Raw genomic sequence first — 13,209 nt, 5'->3', positions numbered from 1 at the left:
ACATTGAACCTAGTCAAGTTTAATGATTTGATGGCTAAGATTGATCATGGGAAATGTGATCAAGGAGATTAAGCGGTTAGAAATTATTTATAAAAAAAAAAGGAGTTGTTGATAAACAATGTATGCAGGCAAGTGTAAGCACAGGGATGCTACATAGTGGTTACCGAGCACAGAAGCTTGAAGACCTCTTTGAATAACAGTGTAGGGAGCCCAGCAGAGGGACAAGATAAGTCCTATGACTAGACAATTTTGAGCAAATAAGAATCTACTTTAGCATTTTAGATGTGAAGTTGCAGATATATTTTTATTACTGTTATTATGTAAAGTGACAGAAAATATCTTAACCGAGTGGACTTAACAGTCTTATTTGTAAACCCTCTAGCAAGGTAACATTCTAAATGAGTGTTTGAAATCCTTTGACAAGGTCACTTCTAACAAAGTGCAAGACTCTAACAAGTCTGAGGGAAATCCCTTAACCGAGTCACATCTAGCAATGTGTTTGTAATCTTTAACTGGATTTTCTTTTAACCGAGCATACTCTAGAAGAGTATATTTCTTAGTGGGTCCAAAATCCCACAGTGGTTTTTCCCTATTTGGGTTTCCACGTTAAATCTGGTGCTATATGTGTTATGATGATTATGTGTTTATGAGTTAGCATGTTTAGCAATTTTTGGTTATATTGTTGAAGTATAAGTTACCGAGGTTGAATCTATTGAATTTATGGAAGATTAAGTTTGTATGATTCACCCCCCCCCCCCCCTCCTCTCATCTTGTTAGCTATTGGCATCAGAACTTTACAATTGGTATCAGAGCTTTGGACTCCAGAAGAAAAGTTTAAAGGTACTTGAGGCAAAGATCCGAAGATGTATAAAAGGGATGCACCAAAGCTGAACAAGTCAAGTTTCTCCACATGGCAGAAAAGGATGAAGCTGCATTTATCAGGAATTGGAGAATATGCAACATATTATTTGGAGAATGATTACATACCACCAAGCACCAACTTGATGACCTTGGAAGAGATAAAGGCAAAGCAAGAACATATTCAAGCTATGATTGAAATAACATCAGCATTGACTAACTTAGAGTTTAATGATCTAGAAGGATGTAATGATGCAAAATCAATGTGGACCGAGCTCATATCTATGTATGGTGGTGATAAACATGTTCAGAGAGAAAAAGTAGATAGTCTAAGAGGAAAACTTGAATCCATGAGAATGAATGAAGGTGAGAACATAACCCAATACAGTACAAGGTTAAAGGAGACTGTCAATCAAATCAAAGGAGCAGGAGGAACTATTGAAGAAAAGGATGTAACTAGTAAGTTGCTTAGAACTCTTCTACCTGCTTATGCAATCCAAGTCTCTACAATCAATGAACTAAGGTCTGTACCAAATATGCCAGTTTCTTTGGATGCTACTATTGGTAAGCTACATGCATTTGAGTTAAGTAATTTTGATAACAGTGGGTCTTCGGCAAATAAAGTAGAATCTACATTCGGTTGTTTTCATATTGGTGAATTTCATGATTACAATGATAGAATGAGTAAGTATTCTGAAGGGAATCATAGTGGAGCAAGTGAAAGATTTCACAAAAACATGGAAGATGTACACAAACTATATGAAGAAATCAAAAAGCAAGAAGAGTTTGAAGCATTATTAGCCAGGAGGTTACCGAGAGGCAAAGGTCAGTATAAAGGAAAGCTACCTTTAAAATGATTTAACTGTGATAAAATAGGACATATGGCTTCTAACTGCCCTGATAAAGAATCTAGTGAAAAAAGAGAATATCGGGATAACAGGGAGAAAGACAACCAATACAAAGGACACCGAGACTTCAGAAGGAGAGATAGAAAGACATGCCTAGTAGCTGATGAGGAATCCGCCGATGATAAATCTGATGAAACTGATACAGAGGAAGTTGTTTATGTGGCTATTAAGGATGGATCAGATGAAGAAAGGTATGAAGAAAAAGCCCTAATATCTAGCATAAATAATAATAATTCTTGGATCATAGATAGTGGATGCTCACATCACATGACAGGTGATAAACACAAATTTGTTAAATTAGAAGATTATGATGGAGGATATGTAAGATTTGGTAATGATGCACCATGTCCAGTGAAAGGTAAATGATCTATAACACTTCTTGACAATGCTAAATGTGATGATGTATACTAGGTTGAAGGTTTGAAATACAATTTGTTGAGTGTAGCACAACTAAACAACACAGGTTACAAAATAGAATTTTAGAAAGGAATTGTCAAAGTTCATGACAAACATGGAAAGCTGGCTACTACCGGGACACAAACAAAAGGTAATAAATTTCATCTTGACTCAACTCGGAACAAATGCCTATATGCAAAAATAGAAGATACCTGGTTATGGCATAAAAGGTTTTGTCATGTAAATTTTGATAATCTGATCAAGATAAGTAAGAAGCACCGAGTAAGAGGGCTACCGAGCCTAGAAAATCCTAAGAATGCTATGTGTCGAGGATGCTAGATGGGTAAGATGACAAGATCAAGCTTTTCAAGTAAGTCCTACACTTCTAAAGGAATTTTCGATCTAGTACACACTGATCTTTGTGGTCCTATGAAATTTCAGAGTTATTATGGTGATAAATATTTCATATTATTTGTGGATGATTATTCAAGGATGATGTCAGTTATGTTTTTAAAAGAAAAATCAGAAGCTTTTCAAATGTTTAAATGGTACAAGGCAAGAGTTGAAAATGAAACAAGAAGACAACTGAAATGTTTTAGATTTGATAGAGGAAGAGAGTTCACCTCTGATGAATTTAACTTATTCTGCAATGATCATGGTATAAAAAGACAAGTCTCTGCACCGAGAACTCCACAACAAAATGGGATGGCTGAGAGAAGAAACAAATTAATTGTAGATTGTGCCAGAACCCTAATGATAGAAAAGAGGGTACCTCAAACATTTGGGAGAGAAGTAATCAACACTGTAGTTTACACCCTGAACCAAGTACAACTAAAGAAGGGAACTATGAAGACACCATATGAAATCTGGTATCACAAGAAACCTAATGTAAGTTATTTTAAAATATTTGGAAGTAGATGTTATGTTCACAAAGATGACAGAAATGGAAAGTTTGATCAGAAAAGCAAGGAAGGAACATTTCTTGGTTATTCTTCTAGAAGTAAAGCATTTAAATGTCTGATCAAATCATCTAACAAAATAGTAGAAAGTGAAAATGTGAAAATTGATGAATTTGTAGAAAGAAATGATGAAGGAAATTCCAAAGAACCAAAAAATTATGAAGAATTTGTTTATGTTCAACAAAGAAGTCCTATCGAGAAAGTTGCTGAAGAAAATGAAGATAATGTCCAGTTACCGAGTGATGAAGAAGATCATACTGAGCCTACCGAACCTTTATTAGCCAAATATGTTAGAAGGAATCATGCATCGAGTCAAATTATAGGAGATAAGGATGATCTAGTGATGACAAGGAACAAACTAAGATAGAACACATGTATGATATCTGAAGTTGAACCAAGAATAGTAAAAGAGGCATTTAATAGTGAAGATTGGGTAAATGCTATGACAGAAGAGATTGATCAAATCAAGAAGAATAAAACATGGACATTGGTCCCAAGACCGAAGGACAAAAATCTAATCGATACAAAGTGGATTTTTTAGAAACAAGCTAAATGAAAAAGGTGAGGTCATTCGAAACAAAGCAAGACTAGTTTGCAAAGGTTATGCTCAAGAAGAAGGAATAGATTATGGTGAGACTTTTGCACTTGTGGCTAGACTTGAGGGAGTAAGAACATTGTTGGCATATGCTACTTTCAAAAATTTCAAGGTATATCAAATGGATGTTAAATTTGTATTTTTGAATGGTATACTAGAAGAAGAAGTTTATATTGAACAGTCTGAAGGATTTGTTGAAGACAGGAGTAAAGATCAGGTATGTAAATTGAATAAAGCTTTATATGGTTTGAAACAAGCACCTAGAGCATGGTATGAAAGATTGCACTCTTACTTAATCAAGATTGGTTGATGATATTATATTTTGTGGAAATGATTCTCTATGCAAAAACTTTGGTAATGAAATGTGCAAAGAATTTGAGATGTCATTAATCGGTGAGATAAAGTATTTTATAGGTTTAGAGATACTGCAAATGAAAGATGAGATTTTCATTACTCAATCCAAGTACGTAAAGGAAATCTTGAAGAAATTTGAAATGGAGGATTCAAAACTAGTAAGTACTCCTATGACTACTAATTGTAAACTATCAAAGATTGATGAATCTGCATCTGTTGATGAGACACTTTACTGATCCATGATTGGAAAGTTACAATATGTTGTGCACAGTAGACTAGATATAGCACATGCAATAGGTATTGTTACAAGATTCTCTGCAGATCCCAAAGAAACCCATATGACAACAATTAAGAGAATTTTCAGATACCTGAGAGGCACTGAAGATTATGGCTTAGTATATGAAAAGAGGAATGATTTTGATTTAAAAGTTTATACTAATGTTGATTGGGCAGGAAACATTGATGATAGGAAAAGCACAAGTGATGGAGCTTTCTTTTTAGGAGAAAGACTAGTGAGTTGGCTTAGCAAGAAACAAGGATGTATTTCACAGTCAATAGTAGAAGCTGAATATGTTGTTGTAGCATTGAATTGCACCAATATAGCATGGATCAAGCAACTATTGGAAGGTATAAATGAAAAGGTTACTGAGCCAGTAACTATATTCTGTGATAATACTAGTGCCATTAACATTTCAAAGAATCCAATAATGCACTCCAAGACAAAACATATTTCTATAAAGTATCATTATCTCAGAGAAGAAGTTCAAGAGAAGAAAGTTGTGTTGGAATATATCAGTTCAAAGGAGGAAATAGCAGACATCTTCACAAAACCACTACCAAAGGACACTTTTGAGTATCTCAGAAGCAAGTTAGGGGTCCTACCCCTATCTTCTATTCACTGACAGAGTTCGGTGAAAGCATCAATTCAATGAATCTACAGAATATTATGTGTGGATTGATGTTGATTTACGCACTTTAGGAGGTTTTCTAAAGGTGTGTAGGAAATAGTATTGAAGGAAAGATTGCTTTGGTTGAGTTGTAGATGTTACATATGCATGTGTAACTCAGCAAAAGCAAGCACTTCACAGCAGAAGAGTTCATGATTTAGTTCTTTTACTTTTTGGCATTGTTGTCAAAGGGGGAGAAGACTGAATGGTAGACTAAATGGTAAAGCCCTAAATGAAGAAGATAACAAGACACTAATGAGAGAGGGAGAAGATTACTGAAAAAGGGAGAAGACTAAAATGCAAGATAACAGCTCAAAAGACTAATGAAAGAGGGAGAAAGCCTAGAAGACTTCAGAAGAAGAAAACAGCTCAATGATAACAGGAGAAGTCTCCACAGCAATCTGAATCCAAATCAATTTGAATATCTAGTTGGTATTACCATTTAATTGTTGGTTTTGCCATCAATGCCAAAGGGGGAGATTGTTGGCATTACAATAGAAAGGAGATTGTTGGCATTTCAATAAGGATATTGAGAAGGTTGTTGGAGATTATTGATATAACTAAAGAAGGATGATTACTGTATTTATAATATTATTTTGTCATTGATGTCAAGAAATTGATTTTCTGATTCAGTATGATGTTGCCATATCTTGAGAAGTTGATGAGTATTAAGAGGTCAGTAAGTGACATAGAAAGAATGTAATAATGAAGGGGAATAATAAGTTATTCAATGGGCAACTATTACCGAGTTAGACAATGATGAGATCATGATGTTTAGATTATTTTGATATCCTACATATGTTGTTGATTGTAAGTTTAATACTGTACCATGTCACTGAGCAAAGAACCTAGTCGGTAAACCCTAAGGTTATCGATATCAGTTAAAGAAGGCAGAATGTCTACCGAGTGAAGTTCAGTATTAACTGAGTAACAACTGAGTTATAATAGATCACATTGGATGGATAAAAGCATTATTTAATGAAGGATGCTGATGAGCTAGAGATGAATAAATGATTGGTATGCCACGCATGAAGTTTGTTAAGGATCTACGACAATGGAAAATCAAGAGGAAGATCTATAGCACAGATTGAACCGCAATAACCTAGCACAAGTTCCTAGGAAGGAATGCAAGTTCCAAGGCGAGGTAAAACATTTTCAGATCGAAGGATACATTGAACCTAGTCAAGTTTAATGATCTGATGGCTAAGATTGATCATGGGAAATGTGATCAAGGAGATTAAGCGGTTAGAAATTGTTTATAAAAAAAAAGGGATGGTTGATAAACAATGTATGCGGGCAAGTGTAAGCACAGGGATGCTACATAGTGGTTACCGAGCACAGAAGCTTGAAGACCTATTTGAATAATAGTGTAGGGGGGCCAGCAAAGGGACAAGATAAGTCCTATGACTAGACAGTGTTGAGCAAATAAGAATCTACTTTAGCATTTTAGATTTGAAGTTGCAGATATATTTTTATTACTGTTTTTTTGTAAAGTGACAGAAAATCTCTTAACTAAGTGGACTTAACAGTCTTATTTGTAAACCCTCTAGCAAGGTAACATTCTAAATGAGTGTTTGAAATCCTTTGACAAGGTCACTTCTAACAAAGTGCAAGGCTCTAACAAGTCTGAGGGAAATCCCTTAACTGGGTCACATCTAGCAATGTGTTTGTAATCTTTAACTGGATTTTCTTTTAACCGAGCATACTCTAGAAGAGTATATTTATTAGTGGATCTGAAATCCCACAATGGTTTTTCCCTATTTGGGTTTCCACATTAAATCTGGTGTTATATGTGTTATGATGATTATGTATTTATGAGTTAGCATGTTTAGCAGTTTTTGATTATATTGTTGAAGTATAAGTTACCGAGGTTGAATCTGTTGAATTTATGGAAGATTAAGTTTGTATGATTCACCCCCCCCCCCTCTCATCTTGTTAGCTATTGACATCAGAACTTTACAGCAATGAGTCCTTTGCATTGTTGATTGTATCTATCATCTAGGTGCATTCATTATTTATCACATTTCCAATATTTCCAATTTTTAATGCATGCAATAGGGGTTTGCTTCCATTAAGAGTACCATAGTTTCTATTTGCATATTTCCAATTTACCAAGTTTCCAATTTATTTTTCCAGTATATCTATCTAGTTATCTGTGGTGGTGGAAACACCTAAACGGGGATCTAACTAAGGCAAGCCCCTATACAACCCCAAAAAGTTTCCCCATCTTAGTGTGTGCAGGTGACGTACAGGTTCCATGCACAGGAAACTGTGTATAGAGTCAGATCTTGAGACTTTTTTTTTTGCAGGTTGTATAGACGACAACACGTCATACTACCATTTGTGTTATGCACTGGAGTTCAAAACTCGAGAGCTCCTCGATTGGAAGGTATAATCCATTTTTTATATTTAATCATTTTGTAAACTCAGTTTCTATGTATTTATTGTTCTTTCATTGTAATTATGTGCTTTAGTTGTTTAGTTATTTGTTATCCCCTGGATCACCTTAGTGCCAGTTCAAAGAGGTAGCGACAGACTGATTTGCCTTCTAAGATTCATTAGCTTGGAGGGGGTAAATTTACTCCCTTACATTTTTGGTGAACCCGACGTGAATGCCTAATGTCGAATCTCTTCCTTTTGGAGTTTGATGCCTTTGATAAGGCATTCTCGAAGGATTTTTTTTATATGTTGGACGAAGTCTTAGATGACTTCCTTGAGGCATCTTCTCCCAAAAGAGATGTAAAAGGTGAGTTTAGATTTGTTTCCAAAGATCAAGGTGGACCCAAATTCTTTGGCAGCTTCCTCCTTGTTCATTTGAGGTTTTGATAATAGTGATAAGACCGTTGTGGGTGTTGGCCATTTGAAGCAATTGATTGTGTTGCATTGATGTTTTGTCATTGATGTCAACACTAGCTATATTGGATGCTTTACCAACACCCTTCTGGTCTTGGTAGGTTGTGTGGTTTCTGGTTGGTTTGGATCCGGCATGATCCGACATGCTCTGGTATGTTTGGGTTATGAAATTAGCTTACTCTTGTTCATATTCAGTCAATTGGTTTTGGTCTAGTGTTCGAATACTATCCTGTTTGCTTGGAAAATTGGTTTGTGGTTCCGGTGAGGGTTTCACCGGCAGAGCTTTATTGAATATCTTTGATGATATGCATAAGTGGTGTTGGTGCAAATTCTGGTGGAGATTTAGGATGCTAATGGTGATCATGTTCGAAACTTGGCAGATTGGGATAATTGCTTTGGCATTTATGGACCTATATTGGGTCTCAGTGTATCTAGGTTATGGACCAGTTTAATGTAACATTTGGATTGGACCTCTCGATGTGTTTTCGGGATGTCTTATGGGTTGGATATTATTTGCTTGGTCTAAGGATGACATGTTTTGTAATTATGTAATTGGTTTATTGTTTGGTGACCGACTTGATTGTTTATGGTCGAGGGTTTGTATATGTATGATGTAAGATCTCATTGTAGATCATCATAGGAAAGGCATATGGATATGTAATGTGTGAATAATATAATATCATTCAAGCAAAGGATTTGGTCGATCATTGGAGATCAAATTGGGTTTATGTAAGAGGATTTAGTCCTTTGGTATTGAGCTTAACCAAAACTATATTCAGGCATAGGAGATGCTATCTTTGTAGTTCATTCATTCCTCTGAATTATAGTGTGGATTTATATGTAGTCATTGAGACTCCTTTTGTGATGAGCAGTGTGCTCTAGGCTATTGTCCTTCTTGCAAATGCAGGCCCCTCAATTGTAATTCACATACTTACTGCAAAAGTATTATCTGACTATGGGTAGACTTCCCACGACGGTTTTTCCCTTTACCGGGTTTTCCACATATAAATCTTAGTGTCATGTGGATGGTATTTATTCTCTGATTATTGTTTATGCTTAATTGGTTTATCTATTATTCTAGTGTTTGGTTTAAGCATTCTGGTATTAATGTTTTGGGTTCCAGTATTAAATTTTTAATTACTAAAGGTTCTGGTAATCTATGAAAACTGATTCACCCTCCCTCTTAATTATCTTCTGATTATTTGAACTATTTAACAATTGGTATCAAAGCTCTAGTCCTCTCCACAAAAAGCTTAACCACTTGAGGAAGATCCTATGGCGACTAACAGTTCAAGTTCATCTAGTTCATCTGGAGCTGTCTTTTAGAGAGATATTCCTAGGCTTGATGGACCAAATTACATAGTATGGAAGATTCGGATGGAGACTCATCTAAGATGTCTCGGTAAGGAGATTTGGGAGATCATACAGAATGGTGTTACACTTTATAGTCCAGCATCTGACAATCCTCTTCCAAAAAACTTGGATAAGGAGATTGAGACTAATTGTAGAGCAAGAGAAGCCCTCTTGTGTGCACTTTCTGATCAACAAATAATGGGACTAACTGACAAATCATCTGCAAAGGTTATATGGGATAAGTTGGAGACTCTTAATGAAGGTGACCCTACTGTGAAGATTGCTAAACTTGATGGTTATCGGGTTAAATATGAAAACCTGAAGATGGAAGAAGATGAAAGGATTACTGCATTCATGGAAAGAGTAAATGAGATTGTTATGAGAATTAAATGTTGTGGTGGAACTCTAAGTGAAGATGAAATTGTTTCTAGAGTTCTGAGAGCCCTACAACCAGCTTACAAGATGAAGGCTACTACAATTAATGAATTGAGAATAATGGCTAATACTTCTATCAACAGAGATACCTTGGTTGGTAAATTATATGCTTTTGAGCTTGAAGAATTTGGACCTTCTGAAGCTGTGAAGTCTGAACCTGCTTTTCATGCATCTGCATCATCAACTAGTAAGCAAGATTGGAAAGCTTTATATACAAAGGAATTGGGTGATATGAAGAGAGAATATGATGAGTTTGAGCAACTTGAAGAACTATTTGCCAGAAGATTACCTAAAGGACTGGTAGGGAGTAAGTATGAAGGAAAAGCACCTTTTTAATTTTTTGCATGTAATAAGATTTATCATTTTGCATCTAGATGTCTTGAAAGGAATTCAAGATTTGAAGAAAGAGTTAGAAGATCATTTAAGCCTAACCTTGGATATCAAAACAAGTATAAGTATAGGAAAAACAGAGATAAATCATACTACATAGCAAATGAGGAAGGTGTCACTGATTCTGATGAGGAACCGACAGAAGAATCTATTAGTGGTTCCGACAATGGGAAGGAATGGGTGTTCCTGGCTATCAAGGAGGATGTTCCGACACTGGAAGAGAATATACTTGAAGAGAAGGAACGTGCTGCTAAAATTGAAGATAAGGATGAATGGGTAATTGACAGTGGATGTTCACATCATATGATAGGAGATAAAAGGAAGTTTCTATCTTTGCAAGAATTTGATGGCGGTCTGGTTAGATTTGGAGATGATAAAGCATGTATGATCAAAGGAAAATGAACTACATCATTGGATGGTAAGCATAATACCGATAACATTTATTTTGTTGAAGGTTTGAAGCATAATCTTTTGAGTGTAGGACAATTGGTGGATAAGGGATTTCAATTACACTTCAAAGATAGAAAATGCAAAATCATTAATAGATCTGGTTTGGAGATTGCAACCGGTAAACAAACAAAAGGTAATATATTTAATTTGAATTCTTGTGAGAAGATATGTTTGATTGCACAAATTGATGAGAGTTGGCTATGGCATAAGAGGCTATGTTATGTGAATTTTGATTGCATTGTAAAGATTAGCTCAACTAAGGCAGTTAGAGATATACCTAATATTGTGAAGCCCTATAATCTGGTATGTAAAGAATATCAAATGGGAAAACAGGTCACAACCTCTTTTAAGAGTATACAAGATAAATCTAATGATGTTCTTGATATTATTCATACTAATTTGTGTGGCCCTTCTAGAGTTAAAAGTTTTCAAGGTGATAGATATTTTATGCTAATCATTGATGATTATTCTAGAATGATGTGGGTTACTTTTATAAGGAAGAAATCTGAGGCTTTTGAAAAGTATAAAATCTTTAAGGCTAAAGTGGAAACTGAGACATGATTGAAGATTAAGTGTTTGAGGTCAAATCATGGTGGAGAATTCACATCCAGTGAGTTTAATAACTTTTGTGAGGAGCATGGTATTAGGAGACAATTTTTTGCTCCCCGGATAGCTCAACAGAATGGAATTGTGGAAAGGAAGAATAGAACTATCTTAACGATTTATACATTCAACAGAGTACATATCAAAGGAGAAACTGTTAAGATACCTTATGAATTATGGTTTGGCAATAAACCTACAGTTAAGTATTTCAAAATCTTTGGTAGTAAATGTTATATCAAGAGAGATGATATCATTGGAAAATTTGATCCTAGATGTGATGAAGGCATATTTCTTGGTTATTCTAATGAAATCAAGGCATATAGATGTTATAACAAGAGATTACAAAGAATTGTGGAGAGTGCTAATGTCAAGGTGGATGAGATGAATAGAAGTTAAATCATAGTTTATGAGCAAGAACCAGCAGTGGAAATGATTATATTTGAACCAATAGCACCTTTACCGGAATAGAGTGTTGAACCAGTTACTCCAGCATTATCAAAAAAATCAATAGTAACTGAAGAACCAGGAAGAGGAACAGAGAGTCAGAAGACTCCTAGGTATGTGAGATTGAATCATTCTGAAGATCAAATCATTGGGGATAAGATCAATGGAGTGATGACAAGAAGAAGACTAACATCTAATGAGGTATGTTTATTTTCTCAAGTTGAACCGGTATCACTAATTGAAGAATGTAAAGATGAATGTTGGTTGAAAGCTATGGAAGAATAATTAGATCAGATTGAGAAGAATAACACATGGACTTTAGTTCCCCGACCTAAAAATAAGAATGTTACTAGAACTAAATGGGTTTTTAGGAATAAATTGAATAAGGATGGTCAAGTTGTAAGGAATAAGGCTAGATTGGTTTGTAAAGGATATTCTCAGAAGGAAGGAATTGATTATGGTGAGACTTTTGTACTTGTAGCTAGGATTGAAGTTGTAAGATTATTTCTTACCTATGTTGCCCATAAAAACTACAAGGTTTATTAGATGGATGTCAAGTGTGCATTTTTAAATAGGGATCTTGATGAGGAATTTTATATTGAGCAACTTGATAATTTTTCACTTTCAGATGATACAAGCATGGTTTGCAAGTTAAGGAAAGCTTTATATGGATTGAAACAGGCACCTAGAGCTTGGTCTACAAGGTTGGATAAATATCATTTGAAGCTTGGTTTTACTAAGGGTAATGTTGACAGTAATTTATATTATAAGGTCACTGATAATGATATATTGATTATTGAAGTATTTGTTGATGACATTAATTTTGGAGGTGAAGATAAGTTGTGCATGAAATTTTTTTTAGAATATGGAGAATTTGAAATGTCTATGATTGGGGAAATGAAATTTTTCTTAGGTTTGCAGATTACTCAGACTGAGAAAGATATTTTCATCTGTCAAACTAAGTATGTTAGGGAATTGTTGAAGAAATTTGGTATGGGAGATTCTAAACCGGTAAGTACTCCTATGGTTACAAGTGATAAAATGACAAGGAAAGATATTTTTGCACCGGTAAATCCTACAAGATACAAATCTATGATTGGAGGTCTGCTTTATTTGACTCAGACTAGGCCTGACATAATAAATGTTGTTTGTATTGCATCTAGATATCAGAGTGGTCCAAGAGAAAATCATGAGATTGCAGTGAAAAGGATTTTTAGATACTTGCAAGGTACATCTAAATATGGTTTGTGGTACCCTAAGGATGATGACTTTACTTTATGTGCATATACAGATGTTGATTGGGCTGGAGATGTTGATGACCAAAAAAGTACTTTCAGTGGAGCTTTCTTTCTTGGAAAGAATTTGGTTCCATGGATCATCAAGAAGAAATCATGTACTTCTTTATCTACTATTGAAGCTAAGTATGTTGTTGCTACTACTAATTCTACACAGGTTCTATGGATGAAGAAAATGTTGAAGGATATAAAAGTGCATTGCACTGGACTGGTAGTTATTCATTGTGATAACTCTGCTACTATTGAAATATCAAAGAATCTGGTATTTCACTCTAAGACAAAGCACATAGCTATCAAGTATAACTTTTTGACGGAGAAAGTGGAAGAAAATGAAGTTGGACTAGTTTATGTGAACACTAAAGAGAAGAT

Source organism: Cryptomeria japonica, chromosome 2 (genome assembly GCF_030272615.1).
Source record: "Cryptomeria japonica chromosome 2, Sugi_1.0, whole genome shotgun sequence".
NCBI lineage: Eukaryota > Viridiplantae > Streptophyta > Pinopsida > Cupressales > Cupressaceae > Cryptomeria > Cryptomeria japonica.
The sequence above is the reverse complement of the archived record's forward strand: the minus strand, read 5'-3'. Positions refer to the sequence as shown.